At 42.1% G+C, this 27,530-nt stretch overlaps 1 pseudogene; it reads right to left on the bottom strand.

Annotated features, from left to right (window-relative positions):
• Positions 1 to 3,092: 3,092 nt before the first annotated feature.
• On the bottom strand, positions 3,093 to 27,145 carry LOC6652581 (annotated as a pseudogene).
• Between the last annotated feature and the right edge of the window lie 385 nt (positions 27,146 to 27,530).

Here is a 27,530-nt window from a genome sequence, read left to right on the forward strand (position 1 = left end):
TAAAAGGATGTAAAAAGCAAAATATTGAACCAGATCGGGATACTATTAATTGTGCGGACGACTTCTCTGCAGATTAGCTAAAGGTGTTGTTCGCTAACCCTTTCTGTACCCACCGTACCTTGGCAACCTATTGGGTTTGATTGATTGCCCCTTAACAGACTCTTAAATGATCTTAGACGATTTGTAACGATTTGCAGCATAGTCATGGATTCAGGCGACGGACTCCTCAATGAATTAGTTTACACAAACATGACGAAATTTCAAGTTACTGGTTTAATTCCAAACAAAGGGTTTTCATGACTTAATTTTCTAAGAAGCAAAAAGATATAGCAAGATAAATTTAAATACGATAATTAGAGCAAATATAGATTCAAAAAAAATTCATAGTAATTCAAAAGAGATTTGGGTTATGTGGCCGCGTGTGCCAGTTGGCAATGAAACAAATATTTATAGTATATACATGTGTGTGTTAACTCACGATTTATCCAACGGTGCGATCTCTGGGCCCATCGATGCTGCAGGGATTTGCTGTATAATTTAGTTATTAGAAAAATTAAATGCAACAAGCCAATCTCAACGCATTACATACTCATTAGGTTTTCCACTAAGGAAAACTGATTTTACTTAACCGAATAGGGACTTAATTTTAATGATATTTAAAGTTTCGTTACGTTACTTAAACTAATAATTCATTTAAATTTATTTTAGTTAAGCAAAAATTTTACATTAATCAAAGAGAAGAGAAAAAAAAAAAAGAGAAGTATGAAAAGGTGTTGCCGTGGTGCAACAAGAAAAAGTAGGATCCAAACCAAAGGGCTGCTACTCCATACTTTGCGTAAAGATGAAACAAGAAAAGGTAGCAGAACTACTACTAAGTATGCATATGCACCAAGAAGAAATCGAAAAGTAGTAGATCTCGCTCAAATTGGGTGTATAATGTTGGTATTAGCCGGGGAATTGCGTCATTTCATCACCAGACTAATTTAGTCTGGCCCATGGCGATGATTATTGATGAAATGGAAGGGTTGATAAAGAAAATCCGAGGCTCGCTGGTGTCTTGGTTATTTAACGATGTTCCAACGAAGAAAATATCAGCGATTGGGCTGGGGAACAATTAACCAAATTGTCCCAACGAAATTGAAAAATCCAAGGCTGCTTGAAAGCCAAAAGTTTCTTGGTCGACGCCACGAGACCAAAATATAAATTTTAACTGAAATATAACGGGGTTTAAATTCTAATATTTTCACTAAATTTAATTTTATATCACCTTATTCTTCGAATATTCACTAATATTTTTATTCACTTTAGCCAAATATGTATATAACTGCCTTGTGCAGTACTGTACTTTTTAATAATTATGTAATATGCACGTGTTTCACAAATATATATGTATCTACATATATTTATGTGAATATTAATATTCACGTCTTTTCGCAATCCAAGTATCAAATTAAATGAAAAAGCCTGTACCAAAAATTCTGTTTCTAAGCAAACGCAATGCATGCGAACGAATTCTAACGGATCTTTTCCATGCTCTCTTCTTTGCTTACGCTTTGCGTTCGCTGTGCGAAATGAGAGTAAGAATCGTACCAAGTGAAGACATGTGCGTAGTACGCAAGGGGGGTTATTCATTTATTCTTGCAAACAAACAAAAAAAAATATTCTTTTCGCAATGCAATTAAAATTATTATTATTAAAGAGGGCTACTACATTTCTCTTAATTTCACGTATCGGCCCATGCCCTATTGAGAGGGCACAACAGCCCTCTCTCTTGTGCGTATGCTCTCCAGCTCCAGCTTTGGCTCTCTGCCTCCCACGCATCTTCCCGCTGTGACGAAATTCGCTGTTGGTCGTATGTGGTCCGATCGAACTTGTTGTGTCGTAATGTTGCGTGTTTTAATTGCAGCAACATGTTGCGAAGAGTGATCTTTGGCAATAGTTGCCGGGCGCCATGAATCCTTGGTTATACATATGTGTTGCTTCTGGTTAATAACATGTTTGTTGTGTGGAACATTATTGTAGAATATTATGTTCCTCACACTTCCCCCCTTCTTCTGGAGCGAATTGAAGGAAGCTTCTCCGACCCCACAAAGTATATATATTCTTGATCAGGATCAACAGCCGAGCCGATCTAGCCCTGTCCGTCTGTCCGTCCGTCCGTCCGTCCGTCTGTATGAACACCCAGATCTCGGAGACTATAAGAGCTAGAGCCACCAAATTTGGTATGTAGACTCGTGTGGTATGTAAATATATAGAGTTATTTGGAATTTTGGCCACGCCCCTTACGCCCCCAGAACTTACATAAAACTGTTTTTCTTGCAAATTTGGCAGACTAATAAATCTTATCTAATTCTATCAAACTACCAAATTTGATTGAAATCGGACTAGAAACATGCAAAATATACGTATGAACGTATTTTACTACGTGATCCATAAGGGCAGAATTGGCCGTTGGCTAGTGGCGGGGCAAGAGTGCTCGTGTGTTTGTAGAGTGAGCGAGATAGCATATGGTATGAGGCATGTTAAAACAATTTAATAGACATACATTTGGTTTTCGAAATTTTAAATATTTGTTTCACCTGGTGTATGGTATACCCAAGTCGGCGAACCGACTTACTTACTTCATTTTTTATGTTGGCGATTACTGAGTTATCTTTTCTATGTTTTTTGGCGGATTAGGGAATCTTTCCTTCACTGATTTTCTTTTTGTTTTTTTTTTTTATTATGGCCCGTTCCGCATCTTATTATGTTATTATTTTTTCCTTTTACCCGCATCCTTAGTTCTGGTCCCATCGCATCTCTTCCTCCATCTCGCGGTGGTACCATGCCGCCCAGTTCTGCTGTTGTTCTTGTGCTTCGAGCTCTCTGGCCTGCAGCTGCACCTCCTTGTCATTGGCCACTGCTCTCGCCAGCCTCGCATTGAATTCGGCCATAGCCCCATCCCGCCAACCATATCTCGCCTCTTGTTCCGCCTGTTCGATTACTTCATCGACGTCTCGCCATAGTAGCTCGTCGAGTGCCCCCTGCTCTCGGTTTTCTATCACCGAGTCAGTGGCTTGTCGCTGTCTCCTGACGTCCATTCGCCCTCATCCTCATACTCGTCCGTGTCGCTTCTGTTCGGCCTTGTCCAGCTCCTCCAGAAATTTGATTTGACCGCGGACATCTTTCGCTGGCTCATAACGTGGATCCAACTTGATGACATCTATGCGGTGTTCCGCTATCACAGCCAATTTCTCCACAATATTCTTCAGTCGCTCCTGGCAGGAATGCGATATGAGAACAGCCACATCCTGAGATGGCTCCTCCAGGCCAGCTTCTGTGGTAAGTGCTCGTATACGCGCCTGAAGCGCAGGTAAGTTGAGAAAGACCTCATCTTTGCAGGAACGAATTTAAGTGCCAATGTTCTCGGTACAGCCGAGTATTCTTTGCGACTCTTCGGCTAAATTGACGCCACCCATGGCAGTCACATCGTTGATATCATCATCGCCATACATCGATGAGGACATGGAGCTCTGTTATAAAAATGAATTGGCTGCCGCCGCTGCTAATACACCACTGCCACTGCCACCTTGACCTGCACTACCGCTTCCACCGCGGCCGGCCCTACTCATTTCATCCTTGGAATCTTTGTCGAGGGCATCACGTTTCTTTTTACTCGCCGCTTTAGTGGCCGCATGAATCATGAATGCGTTCCATATGGGGCACTGGTGCCTTAATCTTCACCAGCTTCGCCTCGAAATGATTGTTATGCAACGAATTGTGCATTTGCTCCCGGGCCCTTAATGCCTCCGGCGGCAGAAGTACGGTAGCGACGGAATCGGTAACGATGTGGTCGACGCTGAATTTAATGTCGACAGCACCGACAATGTAGGCGTGGGCGGGGGCCCACTGTTCGATATGGCAGCCAGCGATGGCGGATTCAAACTGGGCGTTTGTATTGCGTTAATCTGCGTCTGGCCCACCTTGAAGGCAGTGAGTTTGTTCGTGGGCTGTGTGCTATTCGGTGCACGTGGCGTTGCCCGGATTTGTAACGAACCGGTGCGCTGTAGCTGAGCATGCTGAGACCCTCGAATTTGCACAATATTCGCCTATGTGGGAACTTGCAGTGCAGGCAACTGACCACTGATGGCCCCTGTATTGAACAGGCGGTTTGCATTCGGTATTCGGATGTTAGGTGGCTTTTTCGATATCGTTGTATGGCCAATTGTGGGTCTCGGCGCGCCTAAAGCATTTGGCGTTATCATGGCGCACCTGTGTCTGTCCAATGGTTGTCGTTTGGCTAGGACCAATTAGACGGATTTGCGCTTGAATTTTAGGCAACTGCTGCGATAAGCCAGCCAGACCCAAGACATGCTGTGGTGGTGGTTTGATGCCTTCAATGACCAGCTCCTTGGTGTAGAGAGCCTGGCGCAGCAGAGGCAGACTTTTCTTAAGGAAACCAATTAGATATTGGCTCTACATTGGCATTAACTAGCTCCTGAATGAGCGTACGGACATTCTTCTCCACTGGCTTGGGTTCTCGTGTTGATAATTCAATTAAATTTGCTAGAAATTTTCGACACTTCTCTTTGGTATTTCCCTGTTGAGCCGTCGTTGTGGTTGTCGTCGTTGTGCCCGCTCCAGTGGCACCCGTTGAGGCTCCACCAGCTGGCAGACTATTCGATTGCTGCTGCTGTTGGCTTTGTGGCTAGGCAGGAATTGTTTAGATTTGTGTGATCTGTGGCAAATGCGGCGCCTGCGAATTTAATTGCGTCAAGTGTGGCGGCTGTGAGACAGTCGTTGTGGCATATCCACCATGCGCATTACTGCTGGCCACCGAATTGACTATAATGTTGTTGAAGGCGGTGGTGCTGGTCAGTGAAGCTGCAGCCGGCACAGTTTGTAGACGTATCTGTGTGGTTGTGGGATGATTTGATGTGGTTGTTGTAATACAATTGTTGTTGTTGTTGCTATTAGACTGTGTTGTGGTCTGTGTAACAGTGGGCGGACCCGTCGTTGTGGCCGTACCCATACGCAACAATTGAAATCCATTATCCGTTTTCACTAAAAGTGCCGGAGTTTTTCCTGTATTAAGTGTGCTTAAAGTTATCGATGGACTTTGTGGTCTCACGCCAGCCATATGAGAATTGCTTATTACCGAGTGGATTGGCGTGTACGGCTTTTGGCTGTTGAGGCTGAGGAGCCTGTGGGCGCATGCCCACTACAGAACCTGCGGGCAGCATGGAGTTTATCAACGGTTGACCGGCCTGATTGATGGCCTTGGTCATTGTTACGATTCCTGCTGCTGGTGCACTTGATACTAGACCCGCCGGCAGGGTGACAACAGCATGGTGATTGGTTTCAATAACTAAGGTTTGAGTTTGTGTGGCACCTACCGATTGCGTTTGTTGTTGTTGCTGCTGTTGTTGTTGCTGCTGCTGTTGTTGTTGTTGATGTTGCTGATGATGATGCAGAACAGGATGTCCAGCCTGTGCACCACCTGCTGCCTGTATGGTCTTTATGGTAGTGGTATTTGGCAACTGGGATGTAGATATGATTGTAGGATTTGTTTGACCTCCAGCAGCTATATTGATAGAGCCATTGGGCATAGGTTGGCTGTTGGTGGTTGTGAATGTGATGCGATTACCGGCTGCTGCCGTCTGGTTTGAGTTCGTGATGCGCTTGGATATCCTAATGAAGGATCTAAGGCAGAGGCGTTTTGCTTGCTTGGGAGAAAGCTAAACCTGCATAGACCGCCAAGATTTCGTTTCCTGTTCTCAACTTCTATGTGGTGCCATCATGTTGCGGCTGTTGTTGTTATTATTGTTGTTGTTGCAGTGCTGGCAGCTGGACGTTGCAATTTGGGGCATGCTCCAAAGTGGGTGCTCTGCTGGCTCTATATTTGTCTGTGTTGAGAGGCTACTGATGATGATTGCTTCACCTCGTCCGCGTGTTTGTCGCAGCCAATGCTGCTCTGCTTTGTGTGTGTCAACTTTTCTCGGTTTGTTACAACATTTTCGTATTTCCTTTAGTTTCTTTTAGATTAAGTTTTCATCTTCGAACACACGCCACACGTACAGGCTTACAGGCACATATACACACAATAGGGTAACGACTTATGCGGGCGGTTGTTTGTTTTGGGCACTGCAAGTATATTAGGTCCGCTTTATTTTGAATTTTTTTTGTTTTTTGTTTTTTTGATTATTTTATAATAAAATTTTTATTTATTATCATCTTTTGCAATTTTCCGCCGCCATTTTCACGAACCAGCGTGCAAAACGAAGTGAGTGCGGGACTTTCACCACACATGGCAACAGCGTGGATGAAAGCGACGGGCCGATGAAAATTCACCGGCTGTATAGCGGTATCACACCAAGTGATTCTATAGGCCCAGGATGCCTATATAAGGCTAGCAGCAAGTCAGGACATCATAAAGTCGTCGAGTCAAGATCAAGGTATCAAGTCATCGAGTCCTAATCAGCAAGAAGCGAAGCAACAAATCTCTTTTGGCCTTACGAGTAACCTTAAGAGTACTCGGCGCCTAGCAATCTACAAGTACGACCAAATCATCGAGTTATAAGGCCTTACGAGTAACCTTATTATCCACAAGCAGCAACAAATCTGAATATAAAACAAATAATTAAGCAGCCAGTATAAACAGCAACCCAAATCAGTGTAAAATAATATATAAATATTCCACCAAAACCCAAGGTATACAAATGAACACCAACATACATTTATACATATAAATCATTGTGTCATAATTTCACTGGGGCACAAAATAAAATTTGTTGTGCCGAACCTCGCCCTAAAGATTGAAATTATCCTGAAGGACTAAAAAGGATCGTTACAACTTCAGTTTGGTAAAGTTAAGTTAAGTTCTGTTGCTGTAACTGTAACCTTGCAACTTGTTTTTCCTAGCTTTGTGTTGCTGTATATTGAGTTCGATGAAATTCGGTCGGGTTGTACTTGCATGATTGTTGCTTTTGAGCTAGGGCGCAGTGCACCTGTTAATGATTATTGGTTTTAATTTTATTTATTTTTTTGTTCTTTTTTTGTTTGCTGATCGTTAGTCGCGTTGCATTTGCGTACCAACACAATTATAGCACGACATGCCACCAGAGAGGTTGAAATGGCGTGTTCTCTTCTTATTTCCTAGCGTTCAGTTTACCCGGCAATGACCTCCCTCTAGTGGATTCCGGATTCACTTACTAGAGTGCAGTTTGATGTAGCAATCATAGAAACTTGATTAAAATTACTTCAAATTGTCCTTATGGACCACCCTCCCCTTCATAAGCACAGACGTTCCCATGCCTGCTTGTACGCGTCCCTCAGAACACAATGGGGATAGTTTTTTGCCCAATCTTTTGTTATTCTTAATGAATACCTTGTCACCTACGTCAAATATCCTATTTTGCCATCTGGGTTGCATCTATTGAGTTGATCTTGCTGGCCTTTGTTTATTCTTTCTATAATATTTTTCCGCAAATCAGTGTCTTGTCCATGAACAACGTCTATTGGCTTTTCTTCTGTAAACGAATGAATTGTTTTATTATATTCTATTGCTGCTCTTATTATGATTTGGGTCGTATCATTGAGTTGTTTATCAATTTTCATGCATTTGGCTATCTCTAGCAATGTACTGTGGAATCGGTCCACTTGTCCATTCGAGCAGCTATGCAATAGAGGTGAGTTTAATATGTCTATTTCGAATTGATTTGTTAACATTGAAGTTATCGTCTCTGAATTAAACGATGCTTCCTTGTCATCATAAATTGTCTTTATTTTTGTAATAATATTAACTAACTGCAATATGGGGAAAATTGTCCACGCAGGTTAGGAAAAGCTTGTGGTCAGTGGAGAATATAACAATATGCAGCATTTCGACGGGATAAGACGGAATGGGCGTTTCCGCAAGGTCTTGTTTTTTTGGGTGACGGTCGTACTTAGCCGACTTAGCAGACTGTGCAATTTAGGACGATTTTATTTGGCCACTTTTGGGAAGTAAAGAATTTGTTTGATATTTTCTTGCACCGCTCTATGTGCGCGATTATGTTCAGTATTAACTATCTTGTTGGTTATATCAGTTACCATATTTTGGCAATGCCAAAACTATGTTTTTGGGAAAAGTCGCACCAATTCATGTTGAAAGGCATCTAATGTAGGAAGATCGCAATGGAAAGCATTTACAACATCACGGTTGACTACAAGCTTTCAGGATTCAAGGAGATCTTTCTTGTCTGTGACTTGTATCACATGGCGAGTTTTGCTGCCGAATAGAACTAGTCTCCGATACAAGTTGTAGCGCGCATCTTCTAGGATTATTTGGTTCCTAAAAAGAATAATAGGCTTCTCCATTGTGTAGTTCAAGGAGAGCTCATTGTATACGGTGGCAGCACATGATTGTATTTCATCTTGTAGGGCATTCACATTTAGCCGTGATGAAGCATTTGCCACCAAGTTTTCTTTCCCTTGATTGTAATGAATTTAAGCGCTACGTTCTTGAAAAAACGCCATCCACTTTTTAATTCTTGCATTTGTGTTTTTTTCTGACACGGAAAATGTGATGGTGGTCTGTGACAATGTGCAACTCTCTAGTTCCATACAGGTAGTTGTGTAATATTCCAAGAGCCCACACGATTGCCAACAACTCCGTTTCATTGGTGGCGTAAAGTGACTCACTTTGCTATAATAATCGGGATATCATTATTATTGGCCTCCCTGCCTGAGATAACACTGCTCCGATCCCGTCGGCAGAAGCGTCGGTTGTAAGGTCGAAAGATATTTGAAAGTTTGTGTACATGAGTATGACACCCACAGATGCCAGAATGTTTCTTAAGCCGTCAAAGGCGTGACGTAGCAATTCATGAAAGTCAATTGGGACCTTTTTGGACATGTGCTTGCTTACTTTTCCATCTTCGCCTTTCAGTATGTTGGTTAAGGGTCTCGCGATTGATGCAAAATGAGTTTGTTCTCAACCTCATCTAGTACACTAGGTCGCCTTGCCTGACCGTTTCTTATTTATGCCTGAGAACGCGTTTTATCGGCTTATGTGCAATCAAGTCAATCATGATTGCAACAAAATTTAGCACAGTGTTTTGTGAGGTAAGCACTGCGCTTGCAGCACCACACACTTTATTTTTTAATATGATCACTGGTAATGTGTTTCACTTCCATAGTATCCCCTGTCAGCCTGATATGCCTCTATGGCTGATTGTCTCCACGACACATATTCTTCGTGGTCACCATTAAAAATCGGCACCGCTGCGTCTAGTCTAACTTCACATCTAATGCTGGGGTTAATTGTTATGCTTTTGTACACCTGCACTTGGGGAGCTTCTATCCTAAGTCAGCTTTCTTGATTTCTTAGATGTTCGAGTTCGGCGTGAATCTCGCCTCTTATTCGCTGTTCTTGAGCGTTAAGCGCGGTGCTGTGTAGTATGTTGTATGTCAAATGAGCATATGCCCACTGTATTGTAGAGTATTCAACATAACAAGTGGTCATATGCCCAACTATAAAGTAAGAGTAACACCTCATAACATAACGACACCTTGTTGCTATGTTTATACAATAACAAATATACATAAGTGCAGTAATAGGATCCGCCACTTATGCGGACTGGCCGCAGCGTGAGAACGCTACCGTAAGCACTTCTTGAGTATGTACCATCCGTACATATATATGCATATATACAAATACATATGGCATGCTATATACTCCCGTTCTGCCGCCACTGGGCGACAGAACTCCAAACCTCATTATGTACTTTAGGCTAAGTCAATTATTAAATAAAGAGAGACGATTCATTCTGAATCCGTCAACACCGAAGACAACAAACAAATCTTCTTTTTAATTTCTACATGGCGACCGTAACAGGACGGAACTGCAACAGATGAATCAAAACTACCAACCAACCTGCAAAGTTCTAACCGGGATTATGTGCGAGAGAAAAAACGACAGAGACACGTCTTCTCCACTGGCTAACTTTTTAACGAATCTGATCTAATCGAAAACCATCACCAACAACAATAGCAATAGCAATCACATAACAAAAACTAAGACAGCAGCGATGGAGGGATAGCTGTGTGGAGACAAACAAAACCAAATTAATATCTGAGTGAGTAGAGTGCGGATGGATAAAAATCGACAAAAACGACATAAAAAACGCGGCGGTGTTAAACAAAGACTGAGGTCGGAAATTGACCGTCTCAGCTAAATCTTGAGCAATCAAGATAACCCGCCAGCATGGAACGATTCTGTTTCCATACAAGAAAAGCGCTCGTTTCGTGAAGCACAACTAGTGCAATTAATAAATAAAAAACAAAACCCATCCTGCACCTACCGTCAGATTACAAATATATATACTCCAGTTACTCCCCCTGTTCCAACAGCTATCCCAGAATATAAGAGGCAAAGTCCCGAGGACTGTGAGGGTCCTTTCTACAACGTTTGCTGCGCACTAACTTGCGTGCATTGTCGGCCTGTGCGTGAACCAGCACCGGCAACGTGAACGCGTCTCAGCAATAGACCGGCAGCGCTACAAAGAGCGCCCATCAAAATTAATTATAAAACTATGCGCTGCGTCGCACATTTTTTTTAATGCACTATTTTTTTTTTATATATACATATATGTTATATATACTTATTGTAAAAATTGAGCGAGAACTCGCCCGATTAGAGTACATGCTGGGAGGCTGTACAAATTATAGGCAGGAGATCACTGCGTTGATCGATTAGAAAAAGATATAAATTTTTTTTAAACAAGTAAAGAAAAAAAGGAAAAAGAAAAAAAATCAGGAAACTCCGAAAAAAAAGAGAATTTTAAACACTATATATATATATATTCGTCTAATAACATAACATAATGAAAATAAAATAAACAAAACCTTTTAATTTCTACAATTTATTTCTTCTAAAATCTTTTAATTGCTACATGAAAATTTGCATTTAGAATTAGCTTCAAGTAGACGTGATAATCACTATTAGGAATTCTTGTAGACTATAAAGGATTGCCTATGTTGGCATCAGCGCGAATTGAACGCTGGATAGTTTTTTTTTATCTGGTTTCCAGTATAGTCTTGAATACTTTAAAAATAAAGAAAGAAAAATCATAATTACAAGTACAAAAATACAAAAGAAAAATTTTATAATAATATTTAAAAAAACCAGAGGGCCGGGGCTAATTTCGACCGCGTCAAAGTTTGTATACCCTTGCAACTTTTATGGTAACTCTTTCCTTACCTATAGCCATCAAAGTGAAAAAAAATGTTCAAGCTAAAAAGGCTAATGTTTGCGAAAGAACGGCCTACAATCTTAGCATAGCAAATAACGACGATATTGGTCAAAGTCACTGTTTTCCACAGATCGTTCCTATGGGAGCTATATGATATAGTAACCCGATCTTTATCAAATTCGGCATAGTCATTAACAGATATATTGAACTAACAAATGTTTAATTTGAAAGCAATCGCGTCGAAAGTGACGAAGTTATTGACAAAAGTCACTGTTTTCGAAAGATCGTTCCTATGGGAGCTATATGATATAGTCACCCGGTCTTGATCAAATTTGGCGTAGTCGTTTATATGTGTAATTAACTCACCAATATTAAATTTTATGACAATAGCAAAGTTACAATAACGAAGTTATTAAGAAAAGTCACTGTTCGTGACTTTGCCATTTGTATGGGAGCTATATGATATTGTGATCCGATCCGGCTGAATCCGAGATATACAACGCCTGCAGTATATACAAGCTTACATGCAGAATTTAAACTCTATAGCTCCAACGGTCTAGGACACGTTTGCGTTGATCCAGACGGACGGACAGACGGACGGACGGACGGACGGGCATGGCTATTTGAATTCGTCTCGTCATGCTGATCAAGAATATATATACTTTATATGGTCGGGGATGCTTCCTTCTATGCGTTGCACACTTCTGACCAAAATTAATGTACCCTTTTTGCAAGGTTATAAAAAGAGAAGGAGAATAAACAACTAAAATAACTAATTAGAATTGCAAAAGAAATTCCCATAAGTATGTTCGATAATAGCATCAGTAAATTTTATGATATATCCGTTATACCCACAATGGGGTTAATCGAAGCAAAATCAGTGGATTCCACTGCAAATGTCATAAATAAAATTGAATCATCAAATGCTGATATGAGGTTAACGAACATACTACTGTTGAGAATTGTCATAATATTGTGCCCATATGTATTATATAAAGCTTACCTATTACACAACAGATGTGTAACTAAAAGAGCTCTAAGCCAAGCTAATGACCTAGATAAGGTCTAAAAATTCATATGCACACAATAATGAATCAAGAAAATTTCGAATAAAAGATTAAATAACTACCAAAAATAATGACCACTCTTGACAGGTACTTTAAAAAGTTAAACAACAGGCAACCTAGCATAGTCCAGGATTTAATTGAAGTCTTTAGAAGCGAGGGAAGTAACCTCAACGCTCTGTAAACTTGGTACAAATTAGGTTAGCTTACCTTGACATAACGGGAGAAGATTTCCCAGTTAAAGGTGGCTCTAGGGTACAGATGAGTTTTATTCTCACAGTACCATATGTATGCTGCTTTTCCAACGCAGCAGGCACATATCGTTTCTACCTAATGGAGGAACCAAAGCAGTAAGCAAAAACAAAAAAAAAAACTATAAAATATACATCCATTTGAATCTGCGTAATTACTTAATAAATAATCTTTAAGCAAGGAATGGGAAGAAATTTTTCTCCATATCCAAAGCGTAAAGAAAAGATATAAAGGTCGAGTCAATAACCATGACAAAATAGAGATTTTCCCATTATGATAGAGTGGGAACATATTCTAAATGAAGCTCGTGAAATCAAACAAGAAATCCACAAGTCAATCAAGTGCCTCTCCCAGGATAGAAATACCTCAGAGGGCACTATAGAAAAGCACACAAAAATCATAAAAACAGATTTAGAAAAAATAAGGCTTCTGTTAAAGACCCATTACAACAGCCTTTCTAAATACCATCAAACAGCAGCTCTAGCCTTCTACAATGATTGCAAAGAAAAAGCTACATTGGCACTGAAACGACATCAGATAACATTCAAAAAATTTTCTGATTTAAACTCCAGTATAAGTTTACTTAGTACAGAATGCAAAATGACGCAAACAGTGGTAGAATTCATAAACACAGCCACCAGGCTTCTACCATTCTTTGATGGTGACATCAAAAATCTACCGGGTTTCCTTGGAGCGCTTCGTGTACTTAACACTATAAAAGAAACGCACGAAGCAATAGCATTCGAGATTATAAAATCCAAATTAAAAGGTCAAGCGGGTAATACCCTAAACTGTGAAACAACGATTGATGAAGTAATACAAAAACTGTCAACAATCATCAAGGGTTAATCAGTAGATATTTTAACCAATCAGTAGATATGTATATTTTATGAACCAATAATTGTGGTTCATACACAAAAGAGATTACTGAATTGACCGATGCTCTTAAAGGCGCATATATTTCGGATGGTCTTCCAAATGAACAAGCAATAAAATACACCACCAAAGTGGCAGTAAATGCTATGGTAAGCCATACCAAAAGTCAAAGAGCCCAGCTATTAATGGAATCAGGAAACTTTGATTCGGCTAAAGAAGCCATTGCTAGATTCACCACTCTTTCAGTAGAGTCGGGCTCCACGGATAATTTCCAGAATAATACCATTTTTTATGCCCAGCATAATGACCACGGTAGACGCCGCTATAACAACAATGGTAACTGGAGAAGCAACACGAATTGGAACAATAATGATAACCAAAGAGCCCAACGAGGCAAAAATTATTCACACCACCGAAGAGGCGGCCGTGGAAGTGGTTATAACAATAACAGACAGAACCCAAATAACCAACAGAATGATTATAACAATACCAATGTCAGAGTAGCACAAGATACTACTACGGGAAACTTCCAGACACCTCCAGATACTCAGCGCTAAATAAAAAAATATATACGGTTAACTTGTCTCAATAATTTCGTATTATTCAAAAATGTTTCAACAAATAAAAATTTATCATTTCTGATTGATACAGGTGCAGATATTTCAATTATAAAAGAAAATACTGATGTCTTTCACGACATCCATACAAATAAAATTATAGATATTCGAGGCATAGGAGAAGGGATAATAAAATCCAAAGGATTAGCCTCAATTGAGCTACAAACAGACAAATACATTAATCCATATAAATTTCATATACTTCATGAAGATTTCGCAATCCCCTGCGATGGAATAATAGGACTAGATTTCATGAAAAGATTTAATTGCCAATTAGATTACAATAGTTCCGAGAATTGGTTAATAATTAGACCACCATATCTAACGTATCCTATCTATGTTCCAGTAACATTTAGTTCTGGTACTAACTCAACACTTCTACCAGCAGGGTCTCAAGTGATACGTAAAATAGAGTTGTCTTCAGCAGAAGAAAACATTTTAATTCCCAATCAGGAAATTAAACCGGGTGTTTATGTCGCAAACACGATTGCAACAGCCCAAAATGCTTTTGTCCGATTTTTAAATACCACAGATACATGCCAAATAGTAGGCATTAATAACATAAAATGTGAATCACTTTCGAACTACGATGTAGTCCAAAACCTAGAAGACAATAAAAAAGAGTCTGTAATTAGTATATTAAAGAAAAATTTTCCAATTCTGTTTAAAAAGCAACTTGAAGAAATATGCACCGAGTATAGTGATGTGTTCGGACTTGAGACCGAACCAATCACAACAAACAATTTTTATAAGCAAAAATTGAGACTTAATGATGATGAGCCAGTATATGTAAAAAATTATCGATGTCCGCATAGCCAAGCAGAAGAAATCCAACGTCAAGTTGGAAAGTTAATTGAACAAAATATTGTTGAACCGTCTGTATCACCATATAATAGCCCACTTTTATTAGTCCCGAAGAAAGCTCTTCCGGGCTCTAAAGAAAAAAAATGGCGATTAGTGATTGACTATCGCCAAATAAATAAGAAATTGCTGAAGAAATTCCCACTCCCCAGAATTGATGATATTCTTGATCAATTGGGTCGAGCTAAATATTTTTCATGCCTTGACTTAATGTCAGGTTTCCATCAAATTGAACTTGAGGAAAACTCAAGAAATATTACGTCCTTTTCAACAAGCAATGGTTCATATCGCTTCACGCGATTACCATTTGGGTTAAAAATAGCGCCTAATTCGTTTCAGAGAATGATGACAATAGCATTCTCAGGCCTTGAGCCTTCGCAAGCTTTCCTTTATGTGGATGATTTAATCGTTATTGGTTGTTCTGAACAACATCTGATTAGAAATTAAACAGATGTTTTCAAACTCTGTAGAAGAAATAATCTCAAATTACATGCAGAAAAATGTTCATTTTTTATGCACGAAGTGACATTTTTAGGTCATAGGTGCACAGATAAAGGAATCTTACCAGATGACAAATAATTTGACGTCATCAATAATTACCCAGTCCCTACGGACGCAGACAGCGCTAGAAGATTCATTGCATTTTGCAATTACTATAGACGTTTTATTAAAAACTTCGCCGAATATTCACGGCACATAACGAGATTATGTAAAAAGAATGTCCCATTTGAATGGACAACAGAGTGTGAAAAAGCATTCCAATATCTAAAAAAGAAACTTGTTGAACCAAATTTATTTCAGTACCTAGATTTTAGCAAAGAATTTTGCATAATCACGGATGCAAGCAAACACGCATGTGGAGCAGTTTTAACTCAAGACTATAATGGACTCCAACTCCCAGTTGCATATGCATCACTAAAGGTGAAAGCAATAAGAGTACTACAGAACAAGAATTAGCAGCCATACATTGGGCAATAACATATTTTCGACCATATATTTATGGCAAACACTTTATAGTTAAAACTGATCTCAGACCTTTAACATATTTTTTTTCTATGGTGAATCCTAGTTCTAAATTAACACGCATGCGACTCGAATTAGAAGAGTATGATTTTACGGTAGAGTATCTGAGAGGTAAAGATAACTTTGTGGCAGACGCCCTATCAAGGATAACAATATCCGATCTAATTGACATGAACAAAAAAGTCCTGAAAGTCACTACCAGGTACCAAAGTAGACAAAACAATTTCTGCGCAGAAAATAAACAAGAACTATTGCCAAGGCAAAATCTTGAAAAAGCTTCCAAGCCCAACGTATATGACGTTATTGTGAATGACGAAGTACGAAAAGTAGTGACCTTGCGAATAACTGATTCCTCGACCACATTCAAACATGGCAAGAAAGTTTATAGCAAGAATTGACATTTGCAATATGTATACCAATGGAATTCTTGACTTAGGTCAGTTTTTTCAAGGGTTTGAAAATGCTATGCTACGTCGGAGTTTTTTTTTTTGTGCTACTGCTACGGAGCATTTCCTTTTCTGTTGCTCTCGTAGCAATTTCGTAGTCGCTCTCATAGTAGATCTGTACTAGAGGTGGGCATGGGCCGAATGTTACATCCAACCCAGCCCATGGGCTAAAAATTTCACCCGCACCCGAAAGCTAAAAAAAATTTGGACATTCAGAACCAAATCCAAGAACCATAATCATTGGGAGAAAGGCAGCCACGCCTCACCCTGTCCCTATATCCACGTCTTCATATATTCATTTGTGAAAAAGTAGTGAAATACTTTAGAAACTTTTAAACTAAACACGGATCAAAAGCATTGGCTGACTCATGTGGCCACTGCTAATATAGCAGATGCATCCGCTATACGCTCTTGTCCATGTTAACTTGCATGTTGGATTTATCCCTGTTGTGCTCCTAGTTTGTGGAATTACAGTTTCCTCTGAATGTCCAAATTTTTTTTAGCTTTCGGGTGCGGGTGAAATTTTAAGCCCATGTGCTGAGTTGGGTTGGATGTAACATTCGGCCCATGCCCACCTCTAGTGCAGATCTACTATGAGAGCGACTACGAAGTTGCTACGAGAGCGACTACGAAATTGCTACGAGAGCAACAGAAAAGGAAATGCTCCGTAGCAGTAGCACAAAAATTTATTTTGTTTGCTCCGCTCTCATCTCGCTTTTAATGCTTGTGCTATTGCTACAACTACAAATAGCGTATCGAAAATTTTTTGCTCTTGCTATTGCTCTGTGCTCCGACGATGTATGCTACGGAGCAGAGCAGAAGAGCAATCGTTTTTCGTTTGTGCTCTCTGCTATGCTACGTAGCCCTTCGAAATCAGAGCAGTAGCGGGAGCAGAGCAATATTTTGATTGAAATTGCTGCTATGTAGCAGCAAATGCCAACACTGGTTTTTTCAAAGGCTCAAAAAAGAAGCCGGTATACTTAGTATCACCAAAGTCAAAGTGGCACCGAGCGAAAAGATCTTTGAAACTATTTCAATAGAATCTTTCAAAAATATGGGCAATCAAATTTTACAATTTTTAAGAGTAGCGCTCAAGCTCAAGCTCACTCAAGCCGGTGACCCTCATCCAAAACGATGAAGAAAATGAAGCTATATTGTCTACATTCCATGAAGATCCAATTCAAGGAGGTCATACAGGCATAAATAAAACAATTGCAAAAATAAAGAGACGATATTATTGGAAAAACATGACTAAATATGTAAAAAAGTACTGTTTGTGGAGGGGCGGAAGGACCCGACTAAGCCTCAAGTGGTTGGCGGGTGCCAATGTCTTCAGGGTCTCGTACGTGAGTAGAATGATTAAAACGCGCGAAAAACTTCGTTTTAATTCTATGTTTGATTTATTTCTTGGTATATCCCGACACACACGAGAATGTTACGGGTTGAATAGATTTACAATTCGAGCAAAATATAAAGGAGATGAACGGGTGTTCGGGTGAAAATCTCGATTCAGAATAAATGGCGATGCCCATTGGAAAAACCAAGTCACTCCTCTTGGTGTGACCGTAGATGCCGAGGATCAAAAAACCCTCCTCACTCCTCACTGCTCTTCGCCGCTCACTGCTGTTCACCCGGTGGCGTGAACATACCACCCCCCTTGCAACATGTTGCAATTGCCACACTGGACATATAAAGGATGGGGGACGGCAACGTCCTGGAGCGCCTAGATCCCACAGGAGCCGGAGACGAGCCATCCGAACACGGTGCTCTGGGCTGCGGGAGTACCGCTATGACCGGGCACACAGCCTGGTTGGATGACCACAGGATACAGGTCTGCCCCGAGCACCACGGACACCGACGCCGGCCGATAGAAATAGGGGTCGGTCAGGATCAGGGTGGCGAATTTCTCCCGGACCGGCGCCGCCACTTCCCGGATGGGAGTGCGGATGAGCAAGTCCTCTTCGACCCGGAATATAACGTTCCGTCGGAACGTCTTGTCGGACCTCGACTCGAGGACGGCCGTACAGGCTTGGTCGACCCCGACCTTGGTCACAGCTAACCCCAGGGACCGGGCAAAGGAGAGATTGATGCGGCTCTCAGCCGCACACGCATCGAGAAGGACGCGGGTCTCGAAGGATTTCGAGCCATTGCCCAACCGGAGGACTGCGGTTGGCAGGACAGTCGTCGTCCTGGCGTGGAGCAGGGAGGATAGAGAGATCTCGGGTGCGCCTTCTGGGGAAGCGGAGCGGTCGGACGATGATCGGGAACGGGGTTGTAGCGGGGGTGCAGCACGCCCGGAGGGGGGTGATTGGCTGCGACGCCGGGCGGAGGCACGTTGTCTCGGCGGTTGGTCGGCCATGTGGAGCAGGGCATGGTGCCTTTGCCCTCAACGTCGGTAACCATGGCGAGTCCGGCACGCGTCGGATGAATGCTCGTGTGCCAAGCAATTGGGACAATACTTATTGATAACCACCGCCCGGAGCCGCTTTTCGCCTCGGAGGTTCAGGAATCGCTGACACGGCCGAGTGCATGAACCCCCCGACAGACCCGGCATCGGTACACGTTCGTGCCCTGTGGAGCAGCTCGTTTGCTGCGGTGGTGCGGCAGACGCGTGGGGGCCATGTCGCTATGGAGGGGCGAGCTGAACGAACTGTAACGAAAGAAATTACGTAGGGGGGAGTGGATTAGTCTATGCACGGGAACGAACAACATGCACGGAGACGAGGACATTCGGAGGGAACATAGAGGGATTGGGAGTTACGATAAGGTTTTAGGCTCAGGACTCCTGCTGTCTTGCAACAGAATGAGCTTCGCTACGGGTCTTCGGATAGACCCACGCGCGGTGGTGACATCAGCCACTCGGACGAGACCGTCAGCCCCGGGCAGAGTGCGCTCAATTCGCCCTAAGCGCCAATCGTTGGAGGGGAGATGATCTTCGGACACGATCACGAGGTCGCCGGTCTGGATGCTGCGAGTCGGTGATTTCCACTTGTTCCGTTTGTGAAGCTCCTTGAGGTACTCACTCTTCCAGCGGCGGCAGAAAGCCTGCTGGATTGCCTTCAGTCGCTGCCATCGGTTGATCAGCGACATAGGCTCGACCAGAATTTCCGGTTCCGCAATAGATAAGAGCGGTCCTCCAATCAGGAAATGTCCCGGGCTTAGGGCCAGCAGATCCTCTAGATCCTCGCTCATGGGAGAAATTGGCCTGGAGTTTAGGCACGCTTCGATCCTACACAGGAGAGTGGAAAGTTCCTCGAACGTGTACTTGACAGTAGAAGAGGACTTGTAAAACAGGGTCTTAAAACTTTTGACCCCTGCCTCCCACAGTCCTCCCATATGGGGCGCGCTTGGCGGAATGAACTGCCAGGATAAAATATGCTGGGAAAATGCCTTCATTATATCAAGCTTGGTGGCGTTCAGGAAATCTTTTTCGAGCGCCTTTGAGGCCCCTACGAAGGTTTTGCCATTGTCGGAGTAAATGCGCTGTGGGCATTGTCTCCGTGCGACAAACCAAGAGAAGGCTGCAAGAAATCTTTCAGTGATGAGGTCGGAGGTAGCCTCGAGATGGATTGCCTTCGTGCTGAAACACACAAAGACGCAGACATAACCCTTAGTTATGAGACACGCACGCCCGGTTGAATTTTTGATCTCGAACGGCCCTGCGAAGTCAATGCCCGTGTGGGTGAAGGGCCTGGAGTACGTGGTGCGTTCTCGAGGGAGATCACCCGTCATCTGGGTCTGTAGTCGTCGACGATGAACGATGCAGACTTTGCACTCCTTGATGTGGGACTTCACCATGTTCTTGATCCGTGGGATCCAGAATTTGGTGCGCAGATACCGCACCATCAGTTGATTGCCGCCATGCAACGTGATGCGGTGGGCGAATTCGACAAGCAGGCGAGTGAAAAAAGTACTATAGGGGAGGAGAATAGGGTGACGTTCATCATATCGGAGGGACTCAGCGGCCCGGAGTCGTCCGCAGCAGCGGAGTAACCCATGCTGGTCGAGAAATGGATTCAGATTGAGTAGCGTGCTGGATGATGGCAGGGGTCGCCCTTCACCCAGGGCCCGTATCTCCGCGAGGTATTCCCGACGCTGAGAGGTCCGAATCAAGGCGCGCTCGGCGGAGAGAAGTTCGTCATTGGTAAGGCGAACCGTGGAAGGCGTCGAAATTCTCTTGGTGGCGAAGCGTAGGATGTACGCGATGACTCGTAATGCCCTACCATAATCTGAGAAACGTTCGCTGACGTCCTCGAGTAGGGTGGTCGCGGTGGTGTGGCACTGGACTCGTTGCTCCAGCTGGGTGTCCGGGAGTTCGTTATGGGGAGTTGGCCAATACTCGGGGGCTCGCTGGAGCCAGTCCGGCCCATGCCACCAGATGCTGCTGGCCGATAACTCGGCCGCGGAGACTCCACGGCTCGCCAGATCAGCGGGGTTGTCCTCGGAGCGCACATGTGACCAGCTTTGGCCACTGGTGCTTTTGGAGATGCTGGATACCCGATTGGCCACGAAGGTGGACCAACTGCACGGGGGTTTATTGAGCCAAGCCAACACGATGGTAGAGTCGGTCAAAACTGGAAGGTTGCAGGTGGGAGACTCCAGCCGAGTCAGCGAGACTGTTTTGACTGGAGCTACACGGGTCTTAGCCGTTAATAAATGGACGTCTACTTGATCGCCGTACCGAACCCGCACATATAGGGCTGCTCCATACGCTTTCTGTGACGCGTCACAGAAGCCATGAAGCTCCCACGAGAGCTTATCGCTGGTGTTTAGCCAACGGGGAATGCGGAGTCGACTGAGGCCTGGGTAATCCTGCAGGAATTCGTGCCATTGCTGCAGCAGGAGAGGCGGCAAAACATCATCCCAGCCGAGTTCGGTAGGCCAAATTTTGTAACATATAACCTGCTACAAGTTTACTGCGAGCTGTTGGAAACTGGTAGTACCTATCAAGTGTACGCGCTGGTTTCGGCTCAAATTAGTCGGTGAGAAATGGGGGATGGGGGAATGGATAGACTACCCGCTCTGCTAGTAGAAAATTTTATTAATAAATTCGCGTACTAAGACTACTTATACTCGGTTTAACGTTTCGTACAAAAAAAGAAAAGAATAGAGAAAAGGATGAGAAGAGAACAGAAAGACCGTCGTTTTTAGCGCAGCTGCTGAAAAAGAAAGGGGTCAGATGTCAGTGACGCCCAAAAGAAAAATTCGCCCACCCTACCATGATCGCTGTACTAAAGCCAAAATATAAAATTACACAGCGATCCCTATGCCAAACCAATTTTTCAACCTAACTTACTTCGCATGATTCCCCCCCTCATGAACGTCTCAGACCAAATTCATTTCAAAAACTTATATTTAATAACTATAAGCAATATAATAAGGCATTTCAAAGATCAAAAATATAGATAATGATATAAAGGTGATATGATAATATATATATATAGGTATGACAATGTTTATATAGAAAGCATTTTGAAATTCAAGGAAAGAAAAATTATTTTTTTTTGAGCATAAGTTAAACTTCTGATGACTTTACCAAAATTTAATTTTTTTTATGTTATTTAAACGAGAGCAACGAAAACTGCTTTAACTCTCTCTTTACTTTACCATCATATACCAACAGCAAAAAAAAATGATATTAAAACAAAAGAGTACTCACTTAAGCATCCCACGGAGAAAGATCTTTCTGGTGACAGCTGTAAGCAATTGCATTAAATATAGGGAGAGTTGTTGTTGCTGGCTTGAGAGAGAATTAAACCACATGATAAGCTTTTGCCAGAGGCGTGCCGAAAAAGGGGTTAAATAAAAATTTTCATCGAAGTTCAATCATGACCAAAAAAAAATTACATAAAAAAAATTACAAAAGCAAAATGAAATAAAAGAAAAAAAAATAAAATTGGCTTTGGAGAACGCCAATGCATCAGAATTTTACGATTTAAAAAGATTAACTTTAAGATAACATTATATATAAAAAAAAAATAAAAAAAATCAAGGGCATAAATTATTTGTGCCCAAAATTAAAGAGTTACATTCATCATTAGGGCCTGGCGAAGATATTTAATTTTTCTTTTTTTTTTGTGGTTGGAGGCTATGCGGCAATCACCAGTAACCAAAAAAAACAAAACAAAACGCAAGCCAAGCGGCTACACATGAAAGCTTCGCTGGCTGATAATCATCTAAAGAAAGCTTTTGCTTATCACGCAAAGCAAGGGTAGTGGGGGGGGCCTAGAGAATCATATACTCTTTATATTTTTTTTCTCTTTTTACGCCTGTCGCATCAGATCTCTTCTGGCCAAATGTCTGCGCCAAAATACTCCTTCTCGAGAGTCTGCTGCTCCCGTGGGCTTCAGTCCGTTTCGACGGGCGTGCCTCTCCTGCGCCTCTCTTAAGTTCGCTGTTAGACTTATACCATTATATCTAGTCTGTGGACTAGGTTTGAACCAGGACTAGGTTTAGACCAAAACTAGGTGCCAATTCAGTTGATTTGGCACCGGATTAAAAATATGTATATATGCCTTTCTCTTAGCAATCTAATTCAGGCTGACATGTGCATTCACTTTCTTAAGACACATACTATACTCCTTAGCAGAAAACTGCTTCGAATTCACAATTTATGCCGACTTTTTCACAGTCAGACTTTTTTTTTCAATAAAATTCGTTTTCACTATCACTTTAATTTTTTTTTCTTTTTTGTGACCGCACTACTTGAAGATAACTTGAAAAAGAAAAGTCATTCCCATGGGGGCCGACATACTTGGTTAACTCTCTATCCATTAGTCCTCTTTGGACCCCTCTCTTCACCTCGATTACCCCTAAACTTCCCTGATCCCAACTTTAGAGGAGCCTAGGGGGCGCCACAAAAACGCAAGAGAAAGTAATCGGATTGAAAAATTCGAAGAAAATTTTCTGAACACAACCAAAAAAAACGAATCTCGAAAACGCAGCTCCTACCTTTCCCAAATTTTACCTAGTAGACTAACATTCTGTTAGTTAGTATAACGCTAACTAACAATACAAGCAGCGCAAGCAGTGTAAGCAGTGAAAGCAGTGAACACGGTTACTATATGAAACTTATATTGCTCGCTTTTAGGGATAAAACGTTTATATGTCGTTTTAGTTATAGACAAAAAAAATCATTCTTTCTCATTTTTTTTTTTTCTTCCTAAATACAAACGGTTACAAGCGCTACTACAAAACCCCCCCACTAAAATCACACTTACCTAATGGAAAGGGTGATACTCGCTTGAAACCGGGCAAAAAAAATTATTGCTTAATATCTTTCGCATGGAATTTGCCTACCACATGACCTTGTAGATTCTCTAACTCATAATACGCGTTGCCGAGCTTCCGTCTCACTCTCGCCTTCACGAACGGTGGCGCTAACTTGGAATTGAATCCTTTTGAGAAATTACTTTGCTGGAAGTTCCTACGAAATACCTCTTGTCCAACTGAAAAAGACACCTCGCGACTACGTAAATTATACAGCTTCTCATTCCGATCATGCTGTTTTCGTGACTCCTCTTTAGCTTTAGTTCCCATTATTTCGAAAGAGTCGTCCCTACTAAACCTCACAGCTCGATCCTCTAACAATTCTAAGTTCCGTAGCACTTGGTAAACGGACCCGTCGGTTACCATATGCTGACCAAATGCCATCCTATAGGGTGTTGTGTTTATCGCCGAATGAATAGTAGACCTCAAGGCACAAGCGATACTACTTAGCTTTTCGTCCCAATCAGACTGGCTTGGACTTACGTAAGCCTTTACTGCTGCCAATACCGACCGGTTTACTCTCTCTGACACGTTAGCCTGCGGAGCATACGCAGCCGTATATGTGTGACGCACTTTATACCTTTGCAATAGCTCATTAAAATGGTGTGCTCTAAATTGGGGCCCATTATCGGAAACTATAATCTCAGGTACCCCAAAACAATGAAAAAGATCCTCTTCTAGAAACTGTGTGACCACTTCTGCAGTAAACTTTTTTACCTTCTTTAGAAACGGAAATTTTGAGAAGTGGTCCACTACAATAAATATTCCAATATTGCCAGACTTGCTTCGCGGGTAAGGACCCAAGAAATCCACATACAGTTTCTCGAAGAACCTTGACGTTTCACCCGACTTGCCTAATGGTGGCCTTAACGTATAATTCGGGTGTTTGGTGGCTTTACAAACTTCACATCTGTTTATAAACTCTTTAACTTCTGACACTAGATTTGGCCAGTAATAGTAGCGCCTAAGTTTTTCCAATGTCTTATTAATACCGCTGTGGGCCGCTAGTGGGCTTTCGTGAGCCGATTTCAACAACTGCTCCACTAATCCCTTGGGAATCCATAGTTTCCAGCAATGATCATCTGCTAACCTCTCCCCAGGAAAATGCTCACTACGCCGGTAAACTAAATTGCCCATTACTTTCACGTCTGGTACTGACTGGGGGTTTTTTTCGACCTTCGTCTTTAGCTCCACATATTCGGGACTTAGAAAATGCGCCGAATTGAGATCGATTCCTAAATCACTATCTAATACCGCTAAATCAGGGGTAAAAACTCTGGACAAAGCGTCTGGCACCACGTTTTTACTACCTTTTCGATGTGAAATGGTAAAATTAAATCCCTGAAGTTTCAAAGACCATCTGGCCAACCTAGAACTCAAGTCTGATTGACTCATTAACCACTTTAACGAAGCATGGTCGGTTATGATAGAAAATTCTTGACCCTCCACGTAGGCCCTATATTTCTTAACTGCTAACACGGCTGCCAAACACTCTTTCTCTGTAACTGAGTAATTTCTTTGTGCCTGGTTCAGTTTTTTCGACATAAACGCAATGGGTACTTCGTCCTTATCCTCTGTTAACTGGGTTAGCACCGCGCCAACTCCCGTATGACTGGCGTCCCAGTTTATGGAGAAAGGTTTTCTAAAATCGGGACTATGTAAAACTGGTGCCTGGCTTAAACGTGTCTTCAAGTCTTCAAATGCTGACTGAGCCTCTGACGTCCATATGAATTTACGCTTATGCTTTAAAGTATCTGTAATTGGAGACGCAATAGCAGCATAATTTTGAATGAATTTGTGATACCAACCCGCCATTCCTAAAAAGCGCCGAACTTGTTTAACCGATTTTGGGGTGGGGAAATCGACTATGGCGGATATTTTATCTGGGTCTGTCTTAATAGTTCCCTCACCTACAATATGTCCTAGATACTTGACATTCTTTCTACAAAAATGGCTTTTCTCGACGTTTATAGTTAACCCTGCATCGGATATACATTTGGATAGCTCTGTAAGTAGAGTTATATGCTCGTCAAACGAATCTGAGACGATCAACAGATCATCTAAGTAGATAAATATCTGATGGCGCCGATGCGGTGGCACTATTTTATCCATGAGTTTGGACATGGTTTGTGCCGCGTTACATAATCCAAAAGGCATTACTTTGAAATGGTACAGGGGTCTACCTGCTACTGAAAAGGCTGTCTTATCCCGTGACTCGGGCTGTAAAGGAATTTGCCAATACGCGTCCTTCAAGTCGAGACTTGTGATATACTCGGCCTTAGGTAATCTGCTAAGGATGCCGTCTATGATTGGCATTGGGTAAGCATCCTTAACTGTAACGGCATTCAGCCGTCTACTATCTATGCATAACCTATGTTTTCCTGGCTTACTCACCAACACAACAGGCGAAGACCAAGCACTTTGAGATTCCTCAATAACTCCTAATTTTAACATACGATCTAACTCTTCATATATCAACTGTTCTTTTGCCGGTGACATAGGATAGTGTCGCTGCTTAATTGGTGCTGCACCAGCAACATCTATTAAATGTGACAGCAGCTGCGTTTTCCCCAGTCCCAACTTAGCGAATGATGGAAACAAACCCATACATTCAGACAAACGTTGCTTCTGATTACTGTCTAGCATTCGTTGCGCCGTATCCTCAACGCTTAAACTAGCTATCTGTATCGGTCCTACTGACAGTCCAGATGGTAATAAATCGAAAGCGAGCCAAAAATCTATGCCTAAGTAAAGATCCTGGGTTAGCCCAGGGACTATATAAAATTTTAATATCTTACTATTTCCTCTAAAATTAACTTCAGTACTTATCTTTCCTACTATCTGCTGGGGTGTTCCATCTGCAGTATTTACTTTATTTGACATTGGCCTAATATTCTGTTTTACAGCCAATAATTCTTCGGCAAAACTGCCACCAACGCAACTTATGCTAGCCCCAGTATCCATGAGGCCACTTACTAATCTATTGAATAACTTTACCTCTGCATAAGGACGGATATCAAAAACATTGCCGACTACCGCCGAGGCTATTAGCTTTCGCTCTTTCTTAACACCTTTATTAAAAACCTTCCTTCGCTCTCTTGAACGAGTCTTTGACCAATAGATTCCTAATCTAGGTGACTCTACTGGTTCCGTTTCTGAATATTTAGATATTTCTTGTGATTTCTCATCGGGGATATGCGTAAATTCGGGCAAATATTCTTCTAACCCTTGTGTTTCCTCTAATCTGTATTGCTGGCCCTCGAGATCATCTGTTTGCGTGCACTTCTCCGAAGTGCACGACCTGCCGTGTTTTTTGAATGGTCATTACAATGGGTACAAGATGGCTTATACGTATTTGGCTTCCCACAGCCATAGCAAAACACTCGCCGTTCTGCTACACACTCTTGATAGGGATGTCCCGCCGTATCACAGTTCCAACAAACCAAATTAACTGCTTCCACCACTGGCACGTCATCTTCTGCCTCAGACTCTTCTTCTGTTTGAATGCTCACTGCATTTACCATTCTCCTAGGCATTGGTCTTGGTGGTACACCCAATGGTTTCCGTACTGTCTGCATAAAGGTTTCTCTAGTACGCACTAACTGCCTTAACTTAGAGACCGAAGCTATGGACTCATACAATAACTCATGCTGAATATCGGGCAAGAGATTAGCCCGAAGATGCTCAAGTAACTCAATCTCTGGTAACGGAGTAGACAGTTTGTCAGCTAGCGCCACTATCGCCTCGTAGAATTCGTCGAACGATTCTTTATCTCCCTGTCTGCGTTTGCTGATAGCAGCTTTAATATGCTGATCGGTACGCTCGTCTTTGAATTGTTCCCTCAAGGCTCTACATAAGTCTAGCCACTTGATGTGTGATACCTTCTTGTGGTATCTCCAAAACCACTCA

The sequence above is a fragment of the Drosophila willistoni genome, unplaced genomic scaffold, assembly GCF_018902025.1.
Source record: "Drosophila willistoni isolate 14030-0811.24 unplaced genomic scaffold, UCI_dwil_1.1 Seg531, whole genome shotgun sequence".
Taxonomy (NCBI): Eukaryota; Metazoa; Arthropoda; class Insecta; order Diptera; family Drosophilidae; genus Drosophila; species Drosophila willistoni.